Source organism: Canis aureus, chromosome 11 (assembly GCF_053574225.1).
Source record: "Canis aureus isolate CA01 chromosome 11, VMU_Caureus_v.1.0, whole genome shotgun sequence".
Taxonomy (NCBI): Eukaryota; Metazoa; Chordata; class Mammalia; order Carnivora; family Canidae; genus Canis; species Canis aureus.
The window spans coordinates 60,749,447-60,765,162 of record NC_135621.1 but is presented as its reverse complement, the minus strand read 5'-3'; the positions used below and the strand labels follow the sequence as shown (position 1 = coordinate 60,765,162).

The 15,716-nt window shown below is 33.9% G+C and overlaps 1 protein-coding gene and 1 long non-coding RNA gene across 6 annotated transcripts in view; one reads left to right on the top strand and one right to left on the bottom strand.

The window, feature by feature from the left end:
• Positions 1–15,716, top strand: part of LOC144324186 (uncharacterized) — a 364,643-nt gene that overhangs the window by 119,626 nt on the left and 229,301 nt on the right. The gene's annotated exons all lie outside the window — the stretch shown is intronic.
• Positions 5,623–15,716, bottom strand: part of LOC144324188 (uncharacterized) — a 68,462-nt gene continuing 58,368 nt past the window's right edge. Inside the window, exon 4 of the long non-coding RNA XR_013389632.1 lies at positions 5,623–5,825. This is a non-coding gene — a long non-coding RNA (uncharacterized LOC144324188). The remainder of the gene's footprint in view (positions 5,826–15,716) is intronic.

Here is a 15,716-nt window from a genome sequence, read left to right as displayed (position 1 = left end):
TTTGGATTGCCATTCTGCAAAACAGAAGTGAGCCTTACTTTTAAATGTAAGGTACATTTTCTTAAAGAAGTGGAAATGTTGACAATGCATAGCATAAAGAGGCCAGGATAATCCAATGAGAAGTCCACTGTTAATGATAAATGCATAGCCAAATATTTGAGGAAAGAAAGAAATCTCACTGTATTAGGAGAGTTAAGTGAAAAAAAACTTGTTATTTGTCAAAAGTGGTAAGAAAAATAAGACAACTAACCATAAAACACATAACTTCAGAGAGTAAAGATAATCCAAATACTGATTAATTCAAGAAGAACTTAAAACTTAGAAGTGAGGATTACAACTCCAATAATATAAGTAGAAGCAAAAACTTTGAATGATTTACAGCCCAAGTACCAAGTACCGAGTTTTTGTGGAATTTCCAGAAGAAATCTTGTATTCTATGACTCAGCAAAAATTCCATAATTTAAAAAGTTCTGAATCATTACCGAATACATTCTCTGAATAGCACATTGTAAATTAGGGAACAAAAATACAAGATAAGTTCAAAATTTCATCATGTGGATGACTGAATATAGTTCAGTTCAACAAACATTTTGTAAGTATCATATGCTAGAGACTATGTATGATAGGTGGTAGAGATTCAAAGAAAATGGACAAATAAATATTTAAAGATGAAATAGAAGCTGATTTGTTATATATGAAAACAATGAAAGTAGTATGAAGTACTTTGAACGTCTCAGAGTAACTCCATAATAGGAAATCAATTACATTTCAGATCGAAAATTACATACTGGGCAGCAAAAAATAAATAAATAAATAAAAATAAAAATAAATTAATTAATTAATTAAAAAAAAATCTAACACTAGTCTTTGTTTTGTTTTTTTTTTTTTTTAATATTTATTTATTTATGTATGATAGTCACAGAGAGAGAAAGAGAGAGGCAGAGACAAAGGCAGAGGGAGAAGCAGGCTCCATGCACCGGGAGCCCGATGTGGGATTCGATCCTGGGTCTCCAGGATCACGCCCTGGGCCAAAGGCAGGCGCTAAACCGCTGCGCCACCCAGGGATCCCTAACACTAGTCTTTGATTTCAGTAACCTAACATGCACAGGTCATCTTCCCATGTCAACACTTCTAAAAGTGTCTCCTGTATAATACAGTACAGCCACTGTGCATGCGGTTTAAAAGGTGGTTATCCACTCTCCAAAGGGAGGAAACCCAAGTCACCTCTGAGCAGTACCATCCTTCTCTAGTTCTACCACAACTCTGACAATATTTTTGACAATACATATAACCACACACACATATATATGACTATCTTGTTTTCTGGTTTTCTTGATTAGAGGAAACATCCTCTGAAATGAGGCTTTTTGAAGACCACCCACAAGAAGTACAAATTTTCTTAGTCTTTGGTTCATTTCTAGTGCTCTGTATTCATCCTTCATGCATTGTTTGCCCAAATCTCTTAGTCACACTGCTTCCAAGTCCCTATTCTGGTCTCCAGTAAATGACCAATAATTTAGCCATTGCCCATTAGTAAGTACAGGTTCTTACCTCAGGCTATCTTGCTTTCCATTAAAATAACACAGACTGCTTAGTTATTCCCACAGGCAGGATTTCTCTTCTTCAGTTTCCTTCAGGGCATTTGTGTTTAGAAAATAATGCTAAAAAGATCCACTCTTGGTTGGTGCTTGCATATTGTGCAGCATTATCTGTAAACCAGAGTTAAAATATTTTTCTTATCAGGGAATTCTCAGTGAGGGGATAAAGAGGGTCAGTTGTAGGATAGCTGTTATCATGCTAAAAATATAGACAACTTCTGTGTGCCATTCAGGACCTGCTCAAATTTTTCAGGGACAAGTACAAGAAATGCCTCTGGGCATCTCAATGATATGGCATATGGATCTGCTAATGCCCAATTTACAGTAAGGGCTTGACTTGAATAGCCTCATCAATTGGTACTCCATGGTCAGACATTAGAATTCACTACTTCCCAGTGTAAAGATAATTGTTGATTTTCAGAGGGTGATAATTTACTTATTGAAGATGGCACAGCTTTGCTACAAAATGTTAGATGAGTTCAAAACCAAGTGCTTATTCAGGGATTACTATAGATGTAAGATATTTCAATCTGATACTTTGAACATCACTGGGCTAAAATATTATTGGCACAAGTCTGAGACACTTGTAATGTGGCCAGATAACAAATCCTGATACAATCTAGAAATTTTCAAAGATTTATTATTTAAAAATATATATAGTGTTTTGCAAAAGACTTAGCTGTATAAGAGTGTTACTCAAAATATGCAAAAAAACCCAACCCTCTTAAAACTCAGTAATGAGGAAAATAACAACCTGATTTTATTTTATTTTTTTATTTTTTTTTTACATTTTTTTTTTTAAATTTATTTATGATAGTCACAGAGAGAGAGAGAGAGGCAGAGACATAGGCAGAGGGAGAAGCAGGCTCCATGCACCTGAAGCCCGACGTGGGATTCGATCCCGAGTCTCCAGGATCGCGCCCTGGGCCAAAGGCAGGCGCCAAACCGCTGCGCCACCCAGGGATCCCAACAACCTGATTTTAAAATGGGCAAAGACCTTAACACCTCACCAGAGAAGATACAAAGGTGGAAAATAACCATATTAAAAGATATTCCTTTGAGGTTTGTTGATTTTTTTTCCTTCATTGTGCAGAAGCTTGTTATTTTGGGACGCCTGGGTAGCTCAGTGGTTGAGCATCTGCCTTTGGCTCGGGGCGTGATCCTAGGATCTGGGATCGAGTCCCACATCAGGCTCCCTGCATGGAGCCTGCTTCTCCCTCTGCCTGTATCTCTACTTCTCTCTGTGTGTGTCTCTCATGAATAAATAAATAAAATCTTTAAAAAAAAAAAAAAAAGAAGCTTGTTATTTCGATGAAGTCTCAATAGTTTATTTTTGGGACACTTGCCTCATGGGATATGGGGCTCATGCTTTTGTTTCTCTTGCCTTGGAGGATATATCTAGAAGGAAGTTGCTATGACCAATGTCAAAGAAGTTACTGCTTATGTTCTCCTCCAGGATTTTTATGGTTTCAGGTCTCACATTTAGGTCTTAAATTTATTTTGAATTTATTTTTGTGTAGATGTAAGAAAGTGGTCCAGTTTCATTCTTTTGCATATAGCTGTCTACTTGTCCCAACACCGTATATGAAGAGATTGTCTTTTTTCCATTGCATATTCTTATCTCCCTTGTTAAAAGATTACTTGACCATATAACTGTAGGTTCATTTATGGGTTTTCCGTTGTTTCATTGATCTCTGTGTCTATTTCTGTGACAGTACCATACTGCTTTGATCACTACAGCTTTAAAATATAACTCAAAGTCTAGAATTGTGATGCCTCCAGCTTTGTTTTTCTTTTTCAAGGTTGCTTTGGCGATTTGTGGTCTTTTATGGTTCTATATATATTTTAGGATTGTTTGCTCTAGATACTAACTGGAATTTAAGTGAGAACTTTAAAAAAAAAAGATACTCTTGATTACATGTTATCAGAAAATTAAAACAACAGTGAGATACCACTATACACCCATCAAAATGGCCAAGATCCAGAATGCTGATAACACCAAATACTGATGAGGATGTGGAACAATAGGAACTCTCCTTCCTTGCTGGTGAGAATGCAAAACAGTCAGCCATCTTGGAAGACAGTATGTAAGTTTCTTATAAAACTACACGTGCTTTTGCCATATGATCCAGCAATCACAATCCTTGTGAGGACTTATGTCCACAGGAAAACCTGCATATGAATGTCTATATCAGATTTATTCATAATTGCCAAAACTTGGAGGTAACATGGATAAATAAAAAGTGGTACATCCAGACAATGGAATATTATTCTGCATTACAAAGAAATAGGCTATCAAGCCATGAGAAGACATGAAGAGGGATGCCTGGGTGGCTCGGCAGTTAAGTGTCTGCCTTTAGCCCAGGGCCTGATCCTGGAGTCCCGGGATCGAGTCCCATGTTGGGCTCCCTGCACGGAGCCTGCTTCTCCCTCTGCCTGCGTCTCTGCCTCTCTCTGTGTGTCTCTCATGAATAAATGAATAAAATCTTTAAAAAATATATTAAAAGACATGAAGAAAACTTAAATGTTTATTACCAGGTGAAGAAAGGTGAAAGTGTGAGATAGTACCTAAAGGCAGTTTTATTTTGAATTTAGCAAAGGTGTAATATTGTTTTTATACTTACCTGCTATTTCAATATATTTTTTTTATGAAATGCCTGCCAAAGTCTTTTGTCCATTTTTTTTGGTTTTCTTTCTTTTTATTTTTGATTGAAAGGTGTTTTTTTTTATTCTGAATATGAACCTTTTGCTGAGTATATATTATATACATGTCTTTCACCGATTTAATGATGTAAAGCTTTGAAAATGACAGCAAATGTTCTGTTCATAGGTTTCTTTTTGTATTTACAGAACAAAATAATATATATATACATATATATATATATACTGCACTTCCTTGAAAATTATTATATAGCTTATTTTAAAGTGGTTACTACCACCCATGGAGGACATGAAATAGCCTAGTCATCTCTACAAAGAGGTATGAGTTGCAGGTCTCATTGTATTTTTATGTCCAAGTTCTTTGCCTCCTATTTTTGGACCTGCAGCCCAAGATTAGGTTTGAGATCCAAGGACATTATTTTGAAATTTATTTTAATAATTGAAACTTCATGTAACTTTTATTTTTGTAGTTCAATTTTCTCCTTCACTGAAGAGTTAAACATGTTAAACTTTTATGTAGATTCAATATTCATAAGATATTCTCTGCTAAAAACTTAATATAACTAAATAGATCAAGAATTATAAATTTTTAAAATATCATATTACCTATTAATTTTTAGTTGTAAAGGATAAAATACATTTCAGTATAATAAAAAATCATAACTCTCAGTGATTTGGGGAAGGGGATTCCTTTTTTGTTCATATGTACAATGGATCCTTTGGTTAGTGTTACTAGTAACAGAGGCCTGAAATGGGCCAGTAGCATTAAAGATCAAAAACAGCAGATTGAATTATTTTGAATAATATTTTAGAGTTTCATAAAAATTTCTGATAGGGAACATCAATTGGCCCTCAATATTTCCCAGCAATTCTATGATATTTCTGCAATTGACTCTCTCAAGGGATATGTAAAACTTTTAACTATTCTTAATCCATCAAATTCCTACCACTCCAAAAAACCCCCCACAGGGCCAATTTTAATACCTACCAGCTCAGGCAGAGTAAAATCAATGTAAAAAGTGCCCAGAGTGGCCCTTCCTGTTCTTTATTCTCTTCTCCTCTACTACCCCGACCCTAGAGAGAAGATGAGGGGGCCAGAACTTGGAAAGGGTGAAGATACATAACACAGAGACCCCCAACAGAAGTCAACTGTGAGTCATTACTCCTTGTAGTCATAAGATGGAGAGGAGATCTCACAGTAAATCAAGTTGAAACTTGATTACTACATTACTGCATAGAACTGGGCATTCTAGTAAACAAACTGAGACTCTTTGTGCCTTTATCTTGTGAATTGAGAGGACTGCAATTGTGTTAGTCAATCCAGGCTGCTATAACAAATTACAGTAGACTGGGTGGCTAATAACAGAAATTTATTTCTGATAGTTTCTGGAGGCTGTGAGGAGATCAGGATGCCAGCATGGTTAGGTTCTGGTGATAGCTCTTGTCAAGTTTGCAGACTGCCAAATTCTTGTTGTAACCTCATAGGGCATAAAGAAAGTGAGTTGGCTCTCTGGTCTCTCCTTATAAAGGCACTGATATTCATGAGGGTGCAGCACTCTCCAAATACTGCAACAATAGGGATTATACTTCAACATATGATTGAGAGGGGGACACAAACATTCAGTCTATGAAGATAATCCTAATACAGGAGTCAAGGAGAAAATTGATAGGATTTTACCCAAATGATGATGCAAATATTCCCCTACTGAATAAATTTTAATGAGTCAGCAGGAGATAAAAGTTGCATTTTGATTTTTTCATGAGATGAGCTTGTTCAACAGAGTAATTTTTTAAAGATTTTATTTATTCATGAGAGACACAAAGACAGGCTAGAGACACAGGCAGAGGGAGAAGCAGGCTCCCCCCAGGAAGCCTGATGTGTGACTCAATCCCAGGACTCCGGGATCTCAACCTGAGCCAAAGGCAGATGTTCAACCACTGAGCCACCCAGGTGCCCCTCAACAAAGTAATTAAAAGTGATATACTATTCTTTTTCTTCTTTAAATCCTCAGTGTCTGAGGAAGAGAAGGTAGTGGCAATGAATGAATGGGAAAGCAAAGCCTGCAGAAGCCAAGTTTGCAGGTTTGCCCTTTGACCCAAAGCAGTTCTAAAACACACTTAGGTGGAAATCTCAGAATATGAAAACATGCAAAAGAATATGAACTTAAAATTCAGGTTTTAAATTCATTGAAATGGAAATATTTGGCCTTTTTTTGCAGAACCAGATATTTTATACATTTTAACATAAAAATTTTAATCTGCATGTGGCACACCCATTAATATACAGTACCAATTTAATGGTTTAATTGTATTAAACCAAAAGTGAACAAACAAGACTCACTGCCTATATGTTAGACATTGTACTCTTTTGGTCATTGTACCATTGTCTTAAAATGCACCCAGGATCCCTCCCATCATCCCATTCACTCTGAGCTAAACTAAGATTGTTACTTTTGATTCAAAAGCTCTAAAAATTTATTAAGAAATAATAAAAAGCTCTTCAACACTATAAAGAAATAATTAGCATTCTATACTTATTTGTGACAGGAGTAATTGGCTAAATAATGTAGGGCTCATCCTAACGTTGTATTTCATACACAATGGGAATTGTCAGGCATTGTTCTCCTGAAATAAAACAACAAAAGCCTAACCAACAAGAATATTCTAGAGGGATGAAAAGCAGAAAGTAACTCACTTTTCAGAAATAAATAATTCAGTTTTATCTATTTCTCCCCTTCCCACTCCTAAAAGCCCCTCAACTTCCTTACCATAAGATGCTGGTGAGAGGGAAGATGAACTGCTAATGGGTGAATTCTTGAGGTAAACTGTATAGCTTGAAATCATTACTAAAACTGCACCTTGCCCGGCTTCATATTTGCATTTTTATTAAATATATATTGTTCTTCCTTCTTCTAAAAAGCATTATTTAGGGTACATAATTTGTCTATATGCCCATTTTCTTCTAGATTACACATATTAAATCTTTTCCCCAGAAATAGATGCACTCAATCATGAGAGAATCTTAATCTTCAAAATTCCTGAAGCATATTTTTGAGATTTCATGTCTTTAAATACATTTAATTTATTTCCATATTTATGATGAGGAGACAGGGTAGATATATGCACAAGTCCATGATGGGAACAAATCATATAGTTTCTGAATTCTGCCTTTAATTTGGCAAAAGCCTATAAATATGGAAAAGGCTTTTTAGATGTAAGTGCTAAATAACCAAACAGAAGTTCTTTTATTTCCACAGTGCAAGAATTTAGGAAGAAATACCAGTTGAGTAAAATGGTACTTAAGACAGATGGTCTTTAACCAGTGTTTTAAGGTAGATTAAGCCAATGTTTTAAATAGAATTGATTTGTCCAATACATACAATACCTACCTTTTTGATAGTGACCCACTGTCACAGCCGTAATTCCTTCATTGGAGATAAGCTTTAGGGTTCCGAGATAATTTTCCATTTGGATTTGAAATAATTTACAAAGAGTTGGTTTAGGTAACTGAAATGACGTTTCTTTTTTTGTGACTAAGTCTCATGCTGATTTTTAAGGCTTTTTCAAGAATAAGATTATAAGGATCTGGGGAATACACCTGGGGAACAATGAGTCATACACATTTCACATTTTTTCACTACTTAGTAGACCTTTTTGCCTGTGAATGGCTTGGTTGACTGAATATATTTTTAAACTATGAAGATTTTTTCACCAGTGAAAACAAATCATGAAATATTCTACATCCACATTCTTTTTGGAAATTTTTGTTACTTTAGCATATTATACAAAGGGAGAAGATTAGAAGTACTCTTAAAAAACACTTTATGAATACTCGTCATGCAGGAGGAAGGATTTAGATTTAATGCCCAGAAATAAACTCCTTAATGTATTTCTTAAACATGGACCAAAAGTAATACTCCTTTGACCGCTTTTCAGGTTGCTTTTTTGAGCTATTTTGGGCAGATTTTTATGAAACATTTTTGAGGACTAAAATCCCTTGCTTCATTAGAACAAATATCCTGTTGATACATGGATTCCAAATCTTTGATTTATAAGGTAATGTTATCACACTCTATCGGGTAAGGAGAGTTAGGGAGACAAATATCTTATGTGTGCACACACATAAACAATAGAAGTATATTTGTGTTGTAAAGCAAATGAAATTATAGATAAGCAAAATAAAAATACTAAAATCAAAACTTCACATTTCCTTTACTCAGAGATCACCACAGTTAACATCTTAGAACATAACCAGATGTATACTAGAACTGGTTCCTACTGTTTCCCAGATCTAATTGTGCACATCTTTTCCTAGTTGTGTATTCAAGGACATTGTATTGGTATTGTGTTGACTGCCATATGGCTGATTGCCATAGTGGGAGTATTTATGCCATGATAATCAGCAAGTGCTATATACTAAACCTCCCTCCTCCAACAGGTTTACCAGCATACTACTGTAAATACCCCTCTGAGCCTTTCTCTGTACATACATGCGAATATATATTTATTTTTACCAGAATTAGATCATAAGTATATCTTCTATCTTTTAACCTACTGGTTCTGGTTAATAATTTGCACCATTCCATTTAAATATCATATCATCAACCAAATTAAAATTTTGTATATATAGAGAAGATTTATATATATAAAATATCTTTTTTACAGCTGATTTGACCTAAAAACCATACACAGTGTGATAATTTTTTATTACTCCTCCTGATTTTAAAGTGTCAAATACTATAACAACTTCTATCAGAGCACAACCAGATTTGGCTTTATTCTTCTCTTCCAGATATTTTGCACTCTGATATAGGATTAAATTATAATCTTTTTGAATCAGAGACAGTGTAAGGTAGTGGTTAACATCTGAGTCCCTGGAAACTGGACTGCAGCTCTGTCACTCCCAGCTCTGGGAATATTAAGCAAGTTATTTAGCCCTGCTGTTCCTCATATAGTTAGTTTATATTTAAAATAGGAATGAGAAATGCCATCACTAACTGTGAAAGGCACATTTTTTTTACTTTCCAGTGTCTTTGTTGTATCTTAAAATCAATGTAATAATTTATTGGTCAGCTTTGTTTTCTTTCATAGTGGCACATGGAAATAGTACATCTTACTTCTTGCAATCAATGGTGCAATGGTATGTTAGATCAAATAAGTTATTTTTTTAAAAGATTTTCTTTATTTATTCATGGGAGACACAGAGAGAGAAGCAGAGACATAGGCAGTGGGAGAAGCAGGCTCCCCATGGGGATCCTGATGCAACACTCGATCTCAGGACCCTGGAATCACGACCTGAGCCAAAGGCAGACACTTAACCACTGAGCCACCCAGATACCCCCAGATCAAATAAGTTATGATAAAGTTATGTTCTTTATAGAATGTTGTTATGTTTATGTATATAATATATAAATATATGAGCCTAGAACATAATAAATAATTGACTAGCTTTATTTTTTTATTATTGATAATACTGATGTGGAGGAAAATGAGAGTTCTTTTTCACAGAAACTTTCTCAATAAATTGATCATTAAAATCTTCTGGTCTGTTAAAACTCAATTAAAATTTTAACAGAGCTATTAAATCTAAATAAATGAATTTTGGAGAAAGATCCGCTATTCTTTTTTGATTCATTGAATGAACTATTTTTAAATAAATAAAGAATTCCTCTGCAGATTTTTTAAAAGTTAGAGAAAAGGGTCAGCAGAGACAAAGCCCTTACCAAGAGAACACTGTAGGCATTCTCACAATATTTCTAAAGAATTCAGGCTCTAATTAGTACCACTTATGAAGATTTAAAATTGTAAACTGGGCACTGTTAATGAAGGTTCTTACTAAATATAGCTATAGTCTGCTTAGAATAAGTATTTAAAATGAAATAGGATTTTTAAATTTCAATACTGACTCAATAATAAAATATCCTTTTGTCAGAAATTTAAGTGTGATTTATTAACCTTGGCAGCATGATTAATAACACAATTATTTAATGTTCTCATTTTTAAATTGTAAAGTGTATTGACAGTTGCAAGTTTGATGAAACTTTACCAAAATATTCAACTAATTTCAAGAGACTCATGACAGTGTATATAGGAAGTTAAGCCAGATAATTTTCAAGATCTTAAAATAAATGTGAATTTTCCTTAGAAGCCAGAAGATGTTGATTTTGGTAGGTTTTATTCACTTAGAACATTATATATTTATCTTTAAAATTCTGGGTAACCCTATCAAGCAATTGACTTAAAAAAAAAAGTACAATCAAATTAGCACCTTGGGATAATGATCATGTTAGGCAAAACATAAATAGGATTAGATCCACCTAGAGAGTAGTTGACCTGTTTTAAGTTTTTGGCATCCTCTGGACCTGCATCCCTTTGCTGGACTTATTATCCTTGTGAAATATAATTTTCCCAAATGATTTTAACAGTGAAAATAATGTCTTTTTAAAAAAGACTTTATTTTTAAATAATCTCTATACTGAATGTGGGGCTCGAATTCACAACTCCGAGAGCAAGAGTCGCATGCTCAAGGGACTGAGTCAGCCGGGTGTATCAATTACAATGGTAAATAATTGGATCTAAAGATCCAAGGTATATAAATGAATCTATTGACTAGCCATCTACACACAACAGTAAGTTTTATGGAGCAGATTCGAAGTAAGAAAAAAAAAGCTGTCAAATGAATAGCAATAAAATCTATGACCTTTCAGAAATTCCTGGATTCACTAAGACTCCAGAGCAGCTCCTGGATGTCACAGACAATGCACTTTAATGCACTCATCAGGAAAAGGTCACCGGAAATGGAAAAGCACATTCAATTGCACATGTCTTCATGTTGACTTATAAATCCCATGACTTTCTTTTTAGACAACTTAAGGAAAAAAGAAACATATCAAAGGTCAAATATATGAAAGAAAAATAAAAATACAATTACATTCTTACATCCATATTTGAATGCATGTAACAAGAAAAAGCAATCATATAAAAAATCTGCTTCCCTTGATTAGACAGGAATGTTACTTGAACAGACTCATCACTATAGCTTGTGTTTATATTTCCATCACTCTCATTATTATTTCTGTTATTTCTCTCTCATTGGTCTTTTATTAATTTGGAACAGCATCTCAAGAACACTTTAAAAACATATGGTTGGATAGCATTTCTGGTACAATGTTTTTATTTTACACATGAAGTAATAAAGGCACAGGAGATGAAATAACTTTCACAGGATCACAATATTTCTCAACTGTAAAGGCAGAACAGGTACTTGACTTTTCTGAATTCAAGTTCACTGATATTTTTGCTATGTGATTTTGCCACCTACGGATACAAATTATACTTCTTAGCTTGAAAATATTTCCATTCAGTTAAAAAACTTCAAAAAATCTTAGAAGAGTGACACTGAGAAATTTTTTATAAACCAACTCCAGAAAGAACTGTTTCAACAAATTTGATGTTGGTTATTTTTATCATTTAATTTAACCACGTTGAGTGCCAGACTTCTTACCCAAGCTGAAAGTTATTTTGAAGGCCCATTGAAGTATAAAATTTTAGGATTCATATCATCTTCTCATGTCTACTGAAAGAGGTCAAGGATTCTTATGAACGTAACCTTATTGTTCATGTTCTATCTATATGCCCTTTGGCAAACCAACTGTAATCCTTCCTGACAGTACTCTTAGACAAAGAATAAAGGTTCCTTACAATAGTCTGTGAAGCAATACTATTATTATATAATTTGTTCGTTCAATAAATTGTAGTTTCAAAAGAAAAATCTTTTAGATTTAGATGACTAAATTAGTATATGTTACTTTAAGGAATCTATAGCTAGAAAGCTAAGCAAATAATCATCTTTGGTTCAATATTCGATAAAGAATATTGCCATGAAGTTCTAAAGATCCATAGTTTCATTGACTGAAAGTATATACTTAACTCTGCTTCTAGATACTTAATAATCCTGAAATTTAATTTGTTTTTTCTTTGTAAAATCAAGAGAATAATCATGTAGTTAACACGTTTATGAAGCATCAGTCTTTCTCTGGGAATCATGGTTGGAACTGCAAGGTTTACAGAAATGGCAGCTTGTCTCTGGACCTGATACATGTAAATTCCAGCTCTGTGAGATAACCGTAGTCACTAGTTTGTTAGAAGCACAAACAGCTGGGGTAGACTGTGTTGGGGAACTATAATTAAAAGCAAAATCTCTAGTCAAACCCGAAAACTGCTCCAAAAAGTAACATAGTAAGAAAACTATTATTATTGAATAAGCACTAAACCAGTATGTGATACTCATTGGAGGAAATCCACTAAAGAGATGGCAAAGATAAAAAGAAATCTTACTGTTTTACATAGTCAAACAGATACAACTCACTGCATACATTTTTCAAAATAAACAATCAATTAGTCCTCAAAGAAGAGTCTCAACAGCATTATTTGTCACACATAGTTTATCCTAAATTCACTTGGTAATTGGGGGAACCACCTGTGCTTGCTAATTGCTTTTATCCAAAGGAAAAAAAATTCCTTATATGTGTGAAAGGAGGTGGGTTTGGATCCAGGAACCAGCTAACGTCAGACTCCTCCCCTCCCAAAGAAACTGGGAGATAGGGGTACCATCTTTCTTGAGATTACATTTTAAAGACATTTTTTCCAAATTCTTGAGAAAAATATTCCTGGGTTGTAAAGCTGACAGAGGCTTATTTAGCTTTAAAAAGATATACAGATATCTCAAAGACGCAAGAGAAAGAATACATAATTACAAATTTTCTTTTAAAGCAAAGGTTCTAAGAAATAGGATGGAGGGAGAGTCTCCCCCTTTTTTTAGTTCGGGAAAACTAACATTTATTTTTCTTATTTCTAATTTGTCTTTGCCCCTACAAGAGGGAGATATTATTATAGATGCATGTTTTTTATATAATACTTTGTATAATATTTTGTTGAGTGCATCTTTTTGAACTTAATCTGAAAGATACTTGACTTAAATTTGTAAGTATTTGAAATAAATTCAGTTATCAATTTTAGGCTTCATTTGTTGTTAACATCTAGCTTTATAAATTATACTTTGTTTTTTTTAGTGCCCATGTGTCCCTGTTTATGAATGAAAGAAATATAATCTGTGTCTCTTTCTCCATGACACAGTAGAGGTTCAACTCCTGGCCTCCTGATACAATTGTTTGGACATGGTTGGTATAGAGAATCACCCTATCTTTAGAGTAAACTTGATCAGTGGACATTATTAAAAAAAAAGAAAAAAGAAATCAATCATTTATAACTACTAGTGAATAATATGAAACTCTAATACCCCAATAGTAATTCTATTAAAAACCAACATATTGCTATTAATTTAGAAGACTGATTTTCTCTTATGGGTCCCAAGCATGATCCAAAGAGAATGTCAAAGGGGCTTTAATTTTTTAAAAGCACTTTGGAGGTGCCTGGATGGCTCAGTCAGTTAAGTGTCCAACTCTGGATTTTTAGATGAGGTCGTGATCTCAGGGCAATGAGATCAAGCCCCAAGTCGGGCTTGATGCTCAGTACGGAGTCGCTTGTTCCTCTCCCTCTGCTCATCCCCCATCCATCCTGCTCATGCACACACTCTCTCTCAAATAAATAAGTAAATAAATAAACAAACAAATAAGTAAATAAATTATTTTAAAATAAAGGCATTTTGAATAATAACATTAAAACTGGAATAAGAGAGAAACATTATGATTAAAGTCAAAGAAACATATCCATTTGTGTTAATTCTATTTCTTAAAGTAAAATATTATGCAAGGAGATAAAATTACATAATCATTCTAAATCCATCATCATATTTCTGGGAAAAAGAGGAGTGATTAATCCTTTAAAAGCCACCAGACTCAAGGTCACATTTGAAAAAGTGCAAAAATAAAATAGTCTACTTGGGAGGGAATGTTTGGAGGGAAGAAATTGAAGGGGAAAGGGAAGAGAGAAGGAAGGATAACCATTTATTATCATCATCATCATCATCATTGTTTAATATTCATATAGTGAGGTGCACAGAGTTTAGGTATACAGTTTGATAAGCCTTGAGAAATCCAAATACTTTGTCACTCAGAATGCTATCAAGATATGGAATATTTCTATAACTCAAAAAAGTAACCTCCTACCCCTTGAATTTATATCCTACACTCTTGGAAGCAACCACTGTTCACATTTCTATTACCATAGATTAGTTATATCTGTTCTAGAACTTTATATAAATGTATCATACAGTATGTACTCTTTTGCATCTGGCTTTTTATTTTTTTTATTTTTATGTTTTTTTATTTTTATGTTTATATTTTAAAATTTAAGTTCAATTAATTAACATAGAGTGTATTATTAGTCTCAGAGGTAGAGTTCAGTGATTTCATCGATCTTCTATAATACCCTGTGCTCATTACATCACATACCCTCCTTAATGCCCATCTGCATCTGGCTTTTTAGATTCAGCATAATATCTGTCATATTATATGATATATTTTATTAATTATTAATATTCCATTAGTTTTTTATTCTTTATTCCATATTGTTAAGTAGTATGTCATCATTTGAATATATGACAATGTGTTTATACATTTTCCAGTTGATGGACTGTTTCCAGTTTAAATCTTTGAGGAATAGAACTGCTATGATGATTTTTGTAAAAGTCCCTTTATGGAATATATTTTCACTTAATTTCTTAGCTTAATATTTGGTAATGAAATTGCTGCGGCATAGGTATAGGGTGGTAGGCATACATTTAAATTTATAAGACACTCTCCAGCTGTTTTACTAAATGATGACAATATTTATGCTCCCCCAAGAAACATCTGAGAGTTCACTTTGTTCCATATCACTGTTAGCATTTGGTCATGTCCTGCTTTACATTTTAGGCAGTTTGGTGCAAATGACTCCTTTTTCTTTCTTTTCTTTTCTTTTCTTCTTTTCTTTTCTTTTCTTTTCTTTTCATTCTTTTCTTTTTTCTTTTTTCTTTTTTCTTTTCTTTTCTTTTTTTCTCTTTCTTTCTTTCTTTCTTTCTTTCTTTTTCTTTTTCTTTCTTTTTCTTCTTTCTTTCTTATATATATTGAAAACCTTTTTTACCCCCAGTCTATATCTTTTGTTTTTCTTTTTTTAAAAGATTTTATTTATTTATTCGTGAGACACATACACAGAGAGAGAGAGAGAGAGAGAGAGGCAGAGACACAGGCAGAGGGAGAAGCAGGCTCCAGGCAGGGAGCCCGACGTGGGACTGGATCCCAGACTCCAGGATCACACACTCGGCCTAAGGTGGCGCTAAACTGCTGAGCCACCCTGGCTGCCCCGACAAATATTTTTTTGACAAATATTTTTTTAAGTTACTTTTCCCTAGAAGTTTTACAGTCTTGGCCCTTACATTTAAGTCTATGAGCTGCAACAAATTAATTTTTCCCATAGTGTCAGATAGACAGGGATAGGCCTTTTAACCCATGGGTTATT